The sequence below is a fragment of the Lithobates pipiens genome, unplaced genomic scaffold (genome assembly GCF_037356315.1).
Source record: "Lithobates pipiens isolate NorthernLeopardFrog02 unplaced genomic scaffold, aLitPip1_a1.2 Scaffold_28, whole genome shotgun sequence".
Classification (NCBI taxonomy): Eukaryota; Metazoa; Chordata; class Amphibia; order Anura; family Ranidae; genus Lithobates; species Lithobates pipiens.
This window is the reverse complement of record NW_027507789.1, coordinates 96356665-96371391: the sequence shown is the minus strand read 5'-3', so window position 1 is coordinate 96371391 and position 14727 is coordinate 96356665. Positions and strand designations below refer to the sequence as shown.

The following is a 14727-nucleotide window of genomic DNA, read 5'->3' as shown; positions in this document are numbered from 1 at the left end:
CGTTTTGTTTTTTCTCTGTAGTATAATTTTATGCGATTCGAAAGGAGGCCATAGGGGACCTGAACTCATATATATATATATATATATATATATATATATATATATATATATATATATATATATATATATATATATATATATATATATATCCTAGCTGCAAAATTCATTTGAGAATACTATAGTTACCATTAGGGATGATTTAAATATATACATTTTCATCCACTGAGACCTGCCATTATATTTTTTGTTTTCAGATATAAACAGTATGTGTGTGCATGTTTATGTGATATGAGAGTACAGAGTGAATTGGAGGTTTTCATTTTGGGGGGAGAATTAAAGGTTGGCTGAACCCATAAAACAATGAGTAGTGTTGTGCAATATACAACATGGCCCATTGCCAAATCTGGATGGAAGTGCGTTAATGCCTTTGGCAAAGAATAGCAGGAGTAGTAGCATTCAGTTTGCAGCAATTATAGTTCTCTGGATGTTTGAATCAAGCAGTGTTGTATGCCCCCAATATGAGCACTAGTTCATAGGCAGCTAATGTCTATTGTAGCCAACTGGTTTTGAGTCCAGCAGATAGATATGAGGGGTTCATTTAATCTTAGCTTTAGCCTTGGGTTGGAGGAACATTTGTTAATGACTAGATCATTTTATTTAGTATTATGGTAACATCCACTTTAAATTTGGTTGCCTTTTTTTTTTTTTTTTTTTTTTTTGGAAGTAAGCTTTGTAATAATATATCCCCCATGTCTGTGTACTCCAGTAAAGAGAAACAGAAGACATTCACGAATGGAGAATCTGATGGTGTAGTCAAAACGGAAGATGGCCTTTCTGGAAAAAGAGAACATTCGGGAGTTTGCCAGGAAAACCAGTAGTGCCTTTTGGAGTCTGTGCAATGGATTGTGTCCACTCGCACCAATCCAGTGTAGCATGCACACACCGGTGTTTCTTAACTCCTGCTCGACTGAAGAATACAGTTTGGGATCAGAATTGACATTAAGCATATAGAACTTAAGCATATTGCTCTTCTGGTGGAGTAAACATGAAAGCAGCTCAACTATAACATTAATGCAACACTAAGTCATACCTTGCAACAACTTAGGAATTTAACACATTCAGACAAGCAAGGACATATGTCTTCAAAACCTTGCCAAGCTCTCTTCTCTTTTGGACAAATGTATATTAGTCTTCAGTGCATTACCTGGTTTCGTCAAACAGAGCTAATATTTGAGTCAAGATATCTTCAGAATAGCAGAATGAACGTGCATAAGTTAAACAATGATTGATATTAACACGTAAATGCGTTTCCGATCCTGCTAGGGTATACATGCAGTGTACATACTGAGCATATGGACTTTCAAACTCTTATGTAATCACCTCAACAGCTTAGAAATAGGATATATGTTGTGAATATGGAATTTGTTGGCCCAAGACTATTATTTATACAACCAAACACCTGGAGTGACAATCTTTATTCACTAAAAGACCAAGAAGCAACAGAACTGTTGAAACTATGAAAACGGCCACTGTGTAGACATGGTTTTAGCATTAATGGAGGAAAAAGCCCCACAGAAGTGTTCTTATCTCTCTATAGAACATGTTTGTTCCCTAACAGATTGCTTTGAAAATAATTTTACAGTTTCTTTAATGGAACAAGAAGTAGAGTTTTTTTGCGCTCAAAGGATGTGTCCTTGCCATACGTGTAACAGCCCACACATTTGTGCTCTAGCTGATGACCTATATTTGTACATCTGTTAACACTACTGACCCAGTACTTTGCTGGAGTCCAAAAAATAGTATATATGGCTGATAAAAGGCTAGTCTGTTGAGATCTTTGAGGTCATTGTTTGAAACTCTAGTCAGTCCAGTAATAATGTTTGACACCCCACCTCTTCCAAGAAAACCTTTTGTTCCCAGTTGTGCAGTCCAAGCTTGGCTATACACTGGTTGTGCACAGTAAAATATATGCAGGTTGCAATGAAAATATGGCTGGCTGTTTGATCTTTCTATAATTAACATACCTAACATTGTATTAAGGCATGTGTAAGTTATTTCATTGGTCATATGGAACAAGGAGTAACCCTTTACTATCTTGTTCCCCAACACAAATTTTACAAATAGATTTCGGAGGGGCTCTAAGAATACTGAAACAAACTAGTTTGTCATTTGTAAATAGAGGATGACTGTTCACTGTCTTAGTTGTATAAATTTATCAATTGTCAGAATTTTTTGTATTTTTGCTGTAGTTTTATTTATTAAAATACATTGCTTGTAGGTTTTGTGGACAAGGAAATAAAAATCAGAGAAATCTAGGTAATCTTTTTGTTTTGAGTATCTTAATATGGCCTATTGAAATGAGGGCAACTAAAATTTGAGTGGGCAGAGATGTACCCATGTTTTTTTTTTTTTTTTAGTTTCTATTTTTATTTTTGTAATTTATTTTTATCATTTTTGTTTTTGAAAGTATAACTTTTTCAACATTTCATCAAAATTTCACAGAATTCTTGTTAAACTACTACAAAAGAATGCTGACATCATATTTGGAAGAGTCACCTTATACAAGGAAAATTATCTGAATTTGGGCTATGCTAATCTAAAATGCATTTTTTTATTCCATGTGGTATGCATTACCATATAGTCATAATGATAAATGCAGCCAAATTCTCTGGACCAGAGATGGGGCTTGGTGAACCCTAATTCTGCACCGCTCAAATCCGTGTCTTATTAACATGCTTATTTGTGGATATATAGAAGGAGAAAACAAGCTAAGTGATTCAAGCATGGAAATATCAGAAGTCCTGGTGGTGAACCGACAACAGAGGTGAGCATGCCGTATTTATTTTAGAAATTAGGGATGTTGAGAAAGTATTTTGTTTTGTTGTATGATTGATCTTTTAATGGAGCATAACTGGAATCATTTTGCAGTTTATAAATCCCTGTAGAACCTTATCCCTTGGTTACTTTTGAATAGAACCAACTAACCTCTCACTGGGCTCACATGCCCATTTGACAAAGAGTGTTAGCCAACTGTTAATTGGACACTGGCTATTGAGAAGTAAAGAGAATACCAAAGTTATTACAGGATTCTGCTCACTTTTGTTTTAACTTTTTTGATGCCATTGGGTCATACATATTTCTCAGAACTAGACTGCAGCCAATAACTATTGTTTCATAAAATTGTAACATCTGCGGAAATGTAGCCATAGACATTAGACAGCCAACTATGTGGATTTAAGCATGAGAACATAACTATCCACTCAGGTCATTCAGCCGTGCATGTTTATATCAGTGCAGCAAGGCACACAGCTGGGCACCTTTTGTAAACTGACAAATATATCTTATGGCTGAGGGTGCCCCCTAATTAGAAACAGGGCTCTGCAGCAAGTATGTGAGCAAAAGAAGGTAAACCATTGCATATCTGCAACATAGTGATCTTAACAAGAATTTTTCATTGAATATATAATTACCTACAGTGGGAATTAAAGCACACAAGTATTGTTGGAATATATACTTTTAGTAATCTTGTGTTCAAAAGGACAATTGAGACTTAAAGCAGAACTCCGGGATTTTCCAAAAATCCCCCATTAGTACACCCCCCACAGATAACACTAAACAGTTATATTTGTGAAATTTCTTTCCCCTTAAGAGATATGACTGAATTTTCAGGAAGTCGGTTTTCTGATTTAAAAAATGCAGCCTGTATTCTGCCCAAGAGGAGGTGTTAGAACAGGGATTGCATCATAGCCTCTTCTCTCTAACTGTAATCAGACTTCATTTCCCATGAATACTTGGGATGGGAGTGAATGTGGTAAGTACACTAGGCTTGTACATGTAAATGTGAACTCGCCCACTTTAACATAAATCGTTGCCTTAATTCTGCAGCCAGCAAGCCATACATATCACACGGTATGATAGGTTACATCAAAGCATGTTAATATAAATGCATATTAATATAATAATTTAATGCATTTGATCAATACATTTAAATTAATAAATTTAATATAAATGCAAACCAATGAAGCCTATCAGAGTTCATTGCAGAATAGCAGGGACCACCATGTCATAGACCACCAGTGCCTCTTGTCAGGGATCACCATGTTAGGGACCACCAGTGTCACTATGTCAGCGACCACCAGTGCAACGTGTCAGGGACCACCAGTGCAGCGTGTTAGGGATCATCAGTGCTACTTGTCAGGGACCACCAGTGACACTTGTCAGGGACTAACAGTGCCACTTGTCAGGGACCACCAATGCCACTTGTCAGGGACCACCAGTGCCACTTGTCAGGGACTGCCATGACAGGTACCACCAGTGCCACTTGTCAGGGACCACCAGTGCAGATGATAATCCCTTATCCGTATTTACTTGTATATACACGGGGGGGGTTCTCCAGCGGGGCCTGTATTGTTATATGAGAATGCTGAGCTCTGATGCCCCCCTGTCGTTATTACTATTGACGATTGTTCCTATAACGGCGGGGCATCAGTGTCCTCGTATACAATACCAAACACAGTGGAAGATCCCTGATGTGTCATACAAGTAAATACTGATGATAATCCCCGATTTACACAGAGATAGGCGGGGACCAGTGCGGTGTGTCGGGGACGGAGTGGAGGTGGAGAGGGGGGGGGCGATGACTTTAAGGGAGAAGAGGAGGAGAGAGGAGAAGGACGACACCTCCTCCATGGGCAGCACAGACCGGGGGTTGTGAGACCCCTACTGCCCACAAAATGTCTGCTTCCTCCTGCTTGACTTTCAAAGGACTACAGCGGGGCATGCCAGACCGCTGGCTGAGCTGAGGAGAGGGATAGCAGCCAGCGGTCTTACAAACAGGATGTCAGCAGGCCATAACAGTTTTTCAGCAAGTTCAGCAGGCTATTACAGAGGAACTACAGAGCTCAGAAGAACATGGATGGCCAAGTGGATGAAGATAGGAGATCAGCAACAAGGACATGGAAAACAAATTATGGTCGGAGTTTTGCTTTAAGGATAAGTTCACCTTTGGGAAGATGTTACATGTTCCACCCGTTTTTGGGTGGAAAATGTTTCCGCTCCTGCGGCCATTCCTTGATCCTCCCCCTCCCTGGGACAGTGGGCCGGGGATCTTCTCCCACACCCGCTGTCACAATTTGAAAGGAGCGTGGCCGTGCAGAGCTCCACTCACACGGCCACATCATTTAATCACAGAGTTATGTGAATGAATGAACTACATGGACCGATAGACTGCTGACAGCTTATAGTTCTCAATGAACTACCAGGGCACTGTTGTGTGCTCTAGGTAGTTTATTGATTCTTCCTGTCAGTGTGTAGCTGCATGCCCATATGAGATATGAGCAGACATCTTACACTGACAGTCTGCATAAGCCCTGCAGTACTTGCGATCTGCTGAGGTGCAATGCTTTTCAGACTTCTACAGGCTGCTTCTTCTTTAATTGCAAAAAAAAATGTGCATTTGTAATTTTTTTTAGGTGAACTTATCCTTTAATTATATTTAGTATTTTGCTTGAAAGTGGAATTGGTGGGGAAGATAAAGCATATACAAAAGTTCCCTACATACAAACCTTTGAGTTGCGAATTTTCAAAGATGTGAACATGCGTTTGCACAGTTTTTTATTTTGTTCAACCCAGCGGTCTAAATGAAAATAAACTGACAGATTGCTGCACCAACATTGGGTGTGTTGGTATGGCAGTCTCTCAAGCTGTGCTCTTGTGTGGACACCCCCCACCAGAACATACTGATCAGTGCTCGCAGCCTTTGCCTGAAAGCAATGTTCTTTGTTGGACTTCCCGGGTCGAAAACTGGTTGGAAAGTAGGGGACTTACTGTATGTTGATTACATTATATACAATGGATATAAAAAGTCTACACACCAAAGACAAGCTAAAATCTTTTGAGGGGGGGAGTGAAAAAAATAATAACGTGGTTGCATAAGTGTGCACACCACCTTATAGCTGGGGCTGTAGCTGTGCTCATAATTAAGCAATCACAATAAAACTCATGTTAAATAGGAGTTATTACACACCTGCCATCATTTAAAATGCCTCTGATTAACCCCAAATAAAGTTCAGCTGTTCTATGAGGTCTTTCCTGAAATTTTCTTCGTAGCAGAGATCTTCCAAAGCATCAGAGGGATCTGTTTTTTAAAAGGTATCAGTCAGAAGAGGGGTACAAAAGAATTTCCAAGGCATTAGATACACCTTGGAACACAGTGAAGACAGTCATCATCAAGTGGAGAAAATATGGCACAACAGTGACATTACTAAGAATTGGATGTCCCTCCAAAATTGATTAGACAAGACGAAAAGAAAACTGGCCTGGGAGCCTGCCAAGAATCCTACATCAACATTAAGGTGCTGCAGGATTATCTGGAAAGTACTGGCTGTGTGGTACATGTGACGACAATCTCCCATATTCTTCATATGTCTGGATTATGGGGTAGCCTTTTCTTAGGAAGAAAGAGATCCAAGCCCAGCTAAATTTTTGCAAAACCACATCTGAAGTTTGCCAAAAGCATGTGGGAAAATGTGTTATGTTCTAATAAAACCAAGGTTGAACTTTTTGGCTATAATTCCAAAAGATATGTTTGGTGCAAAAACAAAACACCGCAGATCGCCAAAAGAACTCCATACCCACGGTGAAGCATGGTGGTGGCAGCATCATGCTTTGGGGCTGTTTTTCTTCAGCTGGAATAGAGGCCTTAATCAAGGAAGAGGGAATTATGAACAGTTCCAAATGCCAGTCAATATTGGTACAAAACCTTCAGACTTCTGCTAGAAAGCTGAACAAGAAGAGGAACTTCATCTTTCAGCATGACAACAACCCAAAACATACATCCAAATCATGCAAGGAAAGGCTTCACCAAAAGAAGATTACAATTTTGGAATGGCCCAGCCGAAACCCAGACCTAAATCCAATTGAAAATGTGTGGGGTGAAATGAAGAGGGCTGTCCACAGGAGATGCCCTTGCAATCTGACAGAATATTGCCAAGTCAAGATGTACCATGCTGATAGACTCCTACCCAAAGGCGCACACTTATTCAACCATATTATAAAAAAAAAAATATTTTTAGTTCCCTCCACCTAAAAGATTTCAGTTTTTTGTTCAACTGGGTTGTACAGTTTATAGGTCACATTAAAGGTGGAAAAGGTTCTGAAATGATTTCTTTGTCTCATTTTCTTACATCACAGAAACCTGACATTTTACCAGGGGCGTGTAGACTTTTTACCTCCACTGTACATATTAGAGAAGTCAGTTGGTGGGTGGTGTATGCAGAAGCAGAGTGAGGAAGGTATGACACCAGGTGGTATGTGCAGGAGTGGAGTGCATAGAGTATGAATGGACAGTATGTATGTCGTACTTTGACTCACAAATAGTGGTTATCTTTCTATATTTAGCTACATAATCACAAAAACATAGGGTCAAAGCCATACAGGTTAATGATGTGAGAAAATTTGCTGCAAAATGCATTTGGCTCCCATTTACAAAACTTGACTAATTGTAAAGCAGCAGCACGTGAGCCATGCTTTTTACACAGAGGATTTTTACAGAGGTTAGCATCTGAGCCCAAGAACTGAATCTTCTAAAACTGAAGCAGATTATTTCAGAACAGTAGAGGTAAGGAGTGTGTTAGCAGCATTGTAGACTTTGAAGTAGCATTTTGAAGGGATGGAGGCAATAGAGGTGAAGGGTAATAGCATATGCTTTGGACTCAGGTAAGAGATTAAAACACATGCATACATATAGACTGATGTTTGGGTGCTTACAGGGGTAATGCATATTTGTTAAAGATTGGATTCTGAGAGGTTATCACATATGCACTGAGGCATGGGTGCTGTGAAACTAACATGCATGCCCTAGGGCAGTGATGGCGAACCTTGGCACCCCAGATGTTTTGGAACTACATTTCCCATGATGCTCATGCACTCTGCAGTGTAGTGGAGCATCATGGGAAATGTAGTTTCAAAACATCAGGAGTGCCAAGGTTTGCCATCACTGCCCTAGGGACTGAGATCTAATGTGTTAATGCTTATACGCTGGGGGTAGATCATTGAGGTATTAAAAGGGTTAAAGGGATTGTAAAGGTTCATGTTTTTTACACCTTAATGCATCCTATGCATTAAGGTGAAAAAATATCTTACAATCACTGACCCCCCCCCCCCCCGTTTTACTTACCTGAGCCCCGGAAAGTCCCACGTTGCAAACCCGCTCTTCTTTTGCTTCGTCTTCTTTCCTCTTCATTGGATAGATTGATAGCAGCACAGCCATTGGCTCGCGCTGCAGTCAATCAACTCAAAGTAAGGGCTGGGGCAGGGCCGAGTCCTGTAGTTGGCGGCTATGGACTCGGGAATGCGCCCGCAAGGTAACCCCCTTTGGGAGAGCGCTTCCTAGAGGGGGTTATCAAAAGGGGGAGGATCCGAGACAGCCGCCGAGGGACCCCAGAAGATGAGGTTCGGGGCCACTCTGTGCAAAACGAGCTACACAGTGGAGGTAAGTATATGTTTGTTTAAAATAAAAATATATTCTAACCTTTAGTGTCACTTTAGGTATCATTCCAATATAGTTGATCCCTGAAGCCACGTACACACGGGCGGACTGTCTGGCCAACTAAGTCCATCAGACAATCCGACAGACAGTCCGTCCTACTTTTGAATGAACGGACTTGACCACACACGATGAACAGACAGTCCGTTGAAAGCTTGCGTGATGACGTGTACAGCACGTACGACGGGACTAGAAATACGACGTCCAATACACTGCAATGCAACCTTCGGCCGTGTAAATCCTTTCTGAGCATGCGCCATACTTAGTCCGTCCAACTTGCCTACTCACGAGCGGACTGTCCGCTGAAACCAAAGTTGGACGGACAATATTACGGAAATTCCGAAAGACTTAGTCCGCCAGACTGTCCGCTGAAAAAGTCCGCTGAAGCCCACACACGAGCAGACTAAGTTGGACAGACAGTCCACCCGTGTGTACGCGGCCTGAGGGTTAATGCTTATATGTTGGTGACCGAACACTAAAAGCATTGATGCATATACTCTGTTGATGTAAAAACTGGCTAGTGTTCTGCGTACAGCAGGGTCCTTCTCACTGGTGGCATGGAAATGTCAAAGTGAGGTGTGTGTGCTAGAGTTAGGATAAGGAAGGACAATTGTCATCCTAAAGAGCGCACACATGCAAAACCCTACACTACACACACACACACACACCACAAATTAATGAAGAAAGAGAAGTGACTGGACATCCATTAATATTTCAATTTAGCTAGAACTTGCGTATTAGCAGGGTCTATGCCATGGTCTCTTGATAAACTATATGCATAATGTACTTTGCCCTGTTTGCACATGTGAGAAATTTGCTCAATAGAAAATTATACATGATGCTTATGGGAATTTGCTGTTTTTTTTTTTATTGTGGGTAAAGTCTGACCGTTTATTTGGGTGTGGGCAGTGTGGGGTCATTTTGATTTCAAGATTCTTTGATTTCTTGAATTTTGATGCATGGTTCCAGTACTGGAAACACGGAATTATCTCACTACTTACACAGAACCTGCCATACAGGTTGCCATGAACCTCACACTGGGTAACCTAAATGAAGGGAAAATAACATGCATGGTAAAAGCACTTCATCACAAACAGACCATACCAAAAAATACATTTAAGACTATCAAACAGCTTCCTCCTGCCTAGTAAAGGTTATTTACATCCAAAATGGTGACAGTTTGCCTGGCATGCCATAAGTGGCTAGCAGATTCTTAATTTTTCCTGTCTATAAAGGGACACAAGAAATCTTTCACCTTCAGATTATACTACCACCTATAGGAGAGCAAACATAAAAACTAAACTGGACCAGAAAAATTTCTCCTATTACCAGCATGCCTCAGTTTTTTGCTAATGTCCAAGGAAGAGGGGCATCTCTTCTTCAACTCTGCTGTGTAAAATACTAAGCAGTTTTTTCTTCAGTCAAAACTCTTCTACTTGCTACAACTGGGGTCTTTAACCATTACAGCCCGGAAGATCTGGCTGCTCAATGACCAGAGCATTTTGTGCGATACAGCACTGCGTCGCTTTAACTTAATTGCATGGTCCTGCGAAGCTGTGCCCGAATAAAATTTACGTCCTTTTTTCCCCACAAATGGAGATTTCTTTTGGTGGTATTTGATGATCATCTGCGGTTTTTATTATTTGCGCTATAAACAAAAAAAAGAGCGTCAATTTTGAAAAAATAAATAAAATTTTGTACTTTTTGCTATAATAAATATCCCCAATTTTTTTCTCAGTTTAGGCCGATATGTTTTCTTCTACATATTTTTGATAATAAAAATCGCAATAAGCGTATATTGATTGGTTTCTGCAAAAGTTATAGCGTCTACAAAATAGTGGATAGATTGGCATTTTTATTATTTTTTTTTTTCCTTGTAATGGCGGCGACCTGCGATTTTTATCTTGATTGCGACATTATATCGGACACTTTTGACACATTTTTGGGACGATTGACAATTATACAGAGATCAGTGCTATAAAAATGCACCGATTACTGTATAAATATCACTAGCAGGAAAGGGGTTAACACTAGGGGGCGATCAAGGGCTTAACTCTGTTCCCTGACTGTGTGTTCTAACTGTAGGGGGAGGGTACTGACTAGAGGGGATGACAGATCTTGGTTCCTAGCTATTAGGAACCTACGATCTGTCTCTCCTAACAGAACAGGGATTTGTGTTTTTACACACACACACACACACACACACACACATCCCTGTTTTGACTCAAGTGGCTGGCGGCCACGAGCAACGGCACCCCCACAGTGCAGCGGGCGCCTTCTATCCAGCTTAAAGCCGACATATAGCTACGGCGGCTCGCGGGAACGTGCCGACCTGCCGCAGTATGATTGTGACTGGTTGGCAAGCAGTTAATCACAGCTCATCTGCCATGGCCATTCACAGCCTGGCTTATGGAGTGTTCAGTCCAAACTCAAGAGGATATTGCAGGAAAAGCCTTTTTCAGGGTACCTTCAGACACTGGGTTCCATGGGAAGTGCTATTCAGACCGCATTCCAGTAACAAGTTAGCCATGGAGCACTTTCTAGGACCAGGGCCATTGATTCATTGCTTGCCCTGTTCCTGAAGACGATGGCCTCTCAGGCTAAGCACTGGAAGCTACCTCGTTTTATTAGGTTGCTTGGAACCTTTGCTTTACTCCGGTTTCTATTGTGCAAGGGATTAACTCTCTGAGATTGAGCACTGGCATCATTTGCTGGGTGGATGTTTTGCCTGCATCTATCTAGCAAGAGACCCTCTCTTGTTTACTGTAGCTATAGAGACAATAGACTTTTCTCAACCTGCCAAAGGAATAGAACAATGATATCTAGCTAGAGAGGGATGTGACGTTAGAAAGTTGGGGGAGGAGCCTGACGCAGCGTCTGTGATGGCCGAGGAGAGACCGACATCCACGGTGGGGGAGGAGCTGGATGGACGGCCGGGGACACAGCGCGGAGGACCCCCCGCTAGGGCGACCTACCCCCCCCCCCCCCCCCGTATAGAGCAGATTTCCGCCGGTATGGTGAGCGGTGGAGGCTGGTGAGAGCATCCCCCCGGACAAGAGAAGCTGCACAGAAGATTTGGCTATTACAGTGACCCCCCCCGAGGATATATGAAGGAAGGAAGCCGACGGGACAACAGGTGACCTGCTGAAGGCAAGACTCTCCGTCCTCTATCCCCAGCTGTGAGACCTGCCGCCTCCCTCTCCCTACCTCCTCCTTTCCCCGGATTGGCTCCATCCTGTCTGCCTGTTTGACAGTCTGTCAGGATCATCCAGGATCCGCAACCCATGAGACAGAACCAGCTTCTGTGATACAGACAGTGGAAGTAAAGGAATGCTTTTTAACGTTACATAATGAATGCAGGGACAATGTCTATACAGTAAATACACAGATATGAATGGATAAAGTTATAGAACCTGTGGGGCAAAAAGGAACTGTTATTAAACCATATCCAGGAGAAAAGAAGGTTTATACCCTTGCTGTCTTTCCTAAGGTACTTTGTGGAAGTGAAAGGAGTGGACAATTGATTGGAAAAGATTCCCCTGATGTACCATCTGTTAAATATATATTTGTAGATCTAAAAAAGACGGTTTAAAGATGTATATTGCAGGAGATATATGCCGCGTTCTAAGACATCTGTGTGCAACCCGTGTGCAATAATACATATTTTACTACCCCTGCATAAATACAAGGGGATAGATCCCCCCGACTGTTAAAGAGACGGCTGGAACTCAAGGAAGGGAGGGTTTTTGTAAACAACAAAAATAAGGAAAGGGGGAGGGGAAGGAGGAAAAACATTATACATTCCTGAGGGACAATTATTTGGGGAGGCAAGAGAAGTAAGCTAGAAGGGGTGCAAGCCCAAAAGAAAAAATGAAAAGCCCATCCCAAAAAGTAACAGAACCCAAAACCCCCAGGTAGAGTTTAAATTCGAGTACAAACGCAAGCTAAATCCAGAAATATGTAACAACTAAAGAAGGGAACATTAGAAGCCCAAGTATGAAAAAAAAAACAGTCCAGATAACTAAAAGCGCAAAAAAGGAGGCAGCTAAATTAAAGGGGGCTCAAGGGGAGAAGATGCAAGAAAATATGGGAACAGATATAGCGCTTACGGAGGGGGAAGATCTGAGAAGCGAATCCCAAATTCCCACTAAATTGGATATGCTAGCAATGCTTGAGGGAATGAAAAACTTGATTAAAAGTGAGGTCTCCAACGTACGTATGGATCTGGGACACTTGTTAAAGAGAGTAGAAGAGGTGGAAGAGAAAGCGGAGAGACAAACATTGGAGATAGCCGAGCTAAAAACACAAATGAAAGAGCTGCAAAGACAACAGCGAGAATGTTAATATAAAATGGAAACGCAAGAAAATCAAAATAGGCGCCAAAATCTAAGGATAAGGGATATACCAGAGCAAAATGGAGAAAATCTGGAGGAAAAGATGAAGAAGATATTTAACCCCTTACTAGAGAGAGGAGAAGCAGAAAAGATAAAAATCGATAGAGTACACAGAGTGAGGAGACCACCTGGACTAAAAGAGGATACGCCACGGGATGTGCTCATTAAGTTCCATGAGTACTCAGATAAAGAAAGAATATGGAACAACCTTAGGAAGGGGCCCCCTCTACAGTATGAACAAAGGACTTTACAAGTGTTCGCGGATTTATCGGCAGAAACTTTAATAATAATAAGAAAGCTCAAACCATTGTTGGATCAATTAAGAGAAGCTAACATCAGATATAGCTGGGGTTTTCCCACAGCATTGATAGTACATAAGGAGGGGAAGACAGTAAGGTTGAGATTTTTAGAAGACATACAGGACTTTACAGATCCCAATTCCAAAAGTGTATGAAGGGTTAATAAGGGAGGAGCTGCTGGGGGGAGGGGGTATAGGGGGGATGGGAGGGAGGAAGTATTGAGATGGTCGTTTTAATGCCATAGAAGTATATTGAATTTGTTGAGAGTTTTTTCTCTTTGGGGGGGTTAGGGAAAGGTCTCCCTAGGAACGCCCGCTCCATCCTCTCCTAAGATCCGGGGGGGTGGACACGGGGCGCCGGGTTTGGGTTTCCACCTCAAGGGAGGAGGTGCAGACACCAGGACGGGGATATATCCAGGTTGGAGGCACGAGGCCCGGAGGGGGGAGGGAGGAGAAGAACCTACAGCTCAAGACCTTTTGCGTATAAAGGGAATTGATCGGGTACCAGTATGACAACAGTAAACTGTGTGTCGTATAACGTGAGAGATCTGAATGTAGCAAATAAACGGTTTGATACTCAGAGAATTGGAGCAACTTAATGCAGGGGTTGTGTTCCTGCAAGAAACACACTTAACCCATGAAAGCAAAATAATATTGTATTCCCCAAGGCACCCGATCTGGTTCTATGGAGACTCAGTTTCAAGTAGAACAAGGGGGTAGCGGGGGGGTTAGGCCGGGACATACAATTTATGGTAGAGGATAGGTTGGAGGACCCGGAAGGGAGGTTCCTGTTTTTAAAAGGAAAATTATGGGGAATAAAATATACCCTGGCAAACATATATTGCCCGAATAAGAATCCAATAACATACCTGAGAAAGACACTGGGAAAACTCTGGGATTTTAAGGAGGGGAGGGTAATCGTAGCAGGAGACCTGAATTTTCTGATGAATCTGAGACTGGATAGTTCGTCCCATGCACAGAGGACGGGGAACATACAGCGGAATGCAATGAAACAATGGATGGCCCAGTTACAGCTGATAGATGTGTGGAGAATGCAACACCCGAAGAGACGAGATAATTCGTTCTACTCCCCTGTGCATAGGACGTACACTAGGATTGATTACTGGTTGGTGGAACACCAGCTATTGGAGGAAGTGGTAGCTACGGAACCAGGACTCTTTCAGACCATGCACCCATAAATATGAGAATTAATATCCCAGAGGTGAAGAAGCCTTCGTTTATTTGGAAACTCAATAAAGAATTATTTGATGTAGAAGGAGAGGAGATAATAAGAAAAAAATTTTTTTTTTTTTTTTGCCTCAAATGGGAAGGGAGAGACGGCCGAGAATATACTATGGGAGGCCCATAAGGCTTACATAAGAGAAATATATATTTCCCTTGGGGCAAAAAGAAAAAGAGAAAGGAACCACAAGGCAAAGGAATTAGGGGAAGAAATCAGAAGATTAGAATTAAAAAATAAAACAGAGAAA

At 41.7% G+C, this 14727-nt stretch overlaps 1 protein-coding gene across 1 annotated transcript in view; it reads left to right on the top strand.

Moving 5' to 3' along the window:
- Window positions 1-2320, top strand: part of MED1 (mediator complex subunit 1) — a 552713-nt gene extending 550393 nt beyond the window's left edge. The window contains exon 18 of the mRNA XM_077459477.1: window positions 767-2320. The gene's annotated coding sequence lies outside the window, so the exon portion shown is untranslated. The remainder of the gene's footprint in view (window positions 1-766) is intronic.
- Window positions 2321-14727: the final 12407 nt, after the last annotated feature.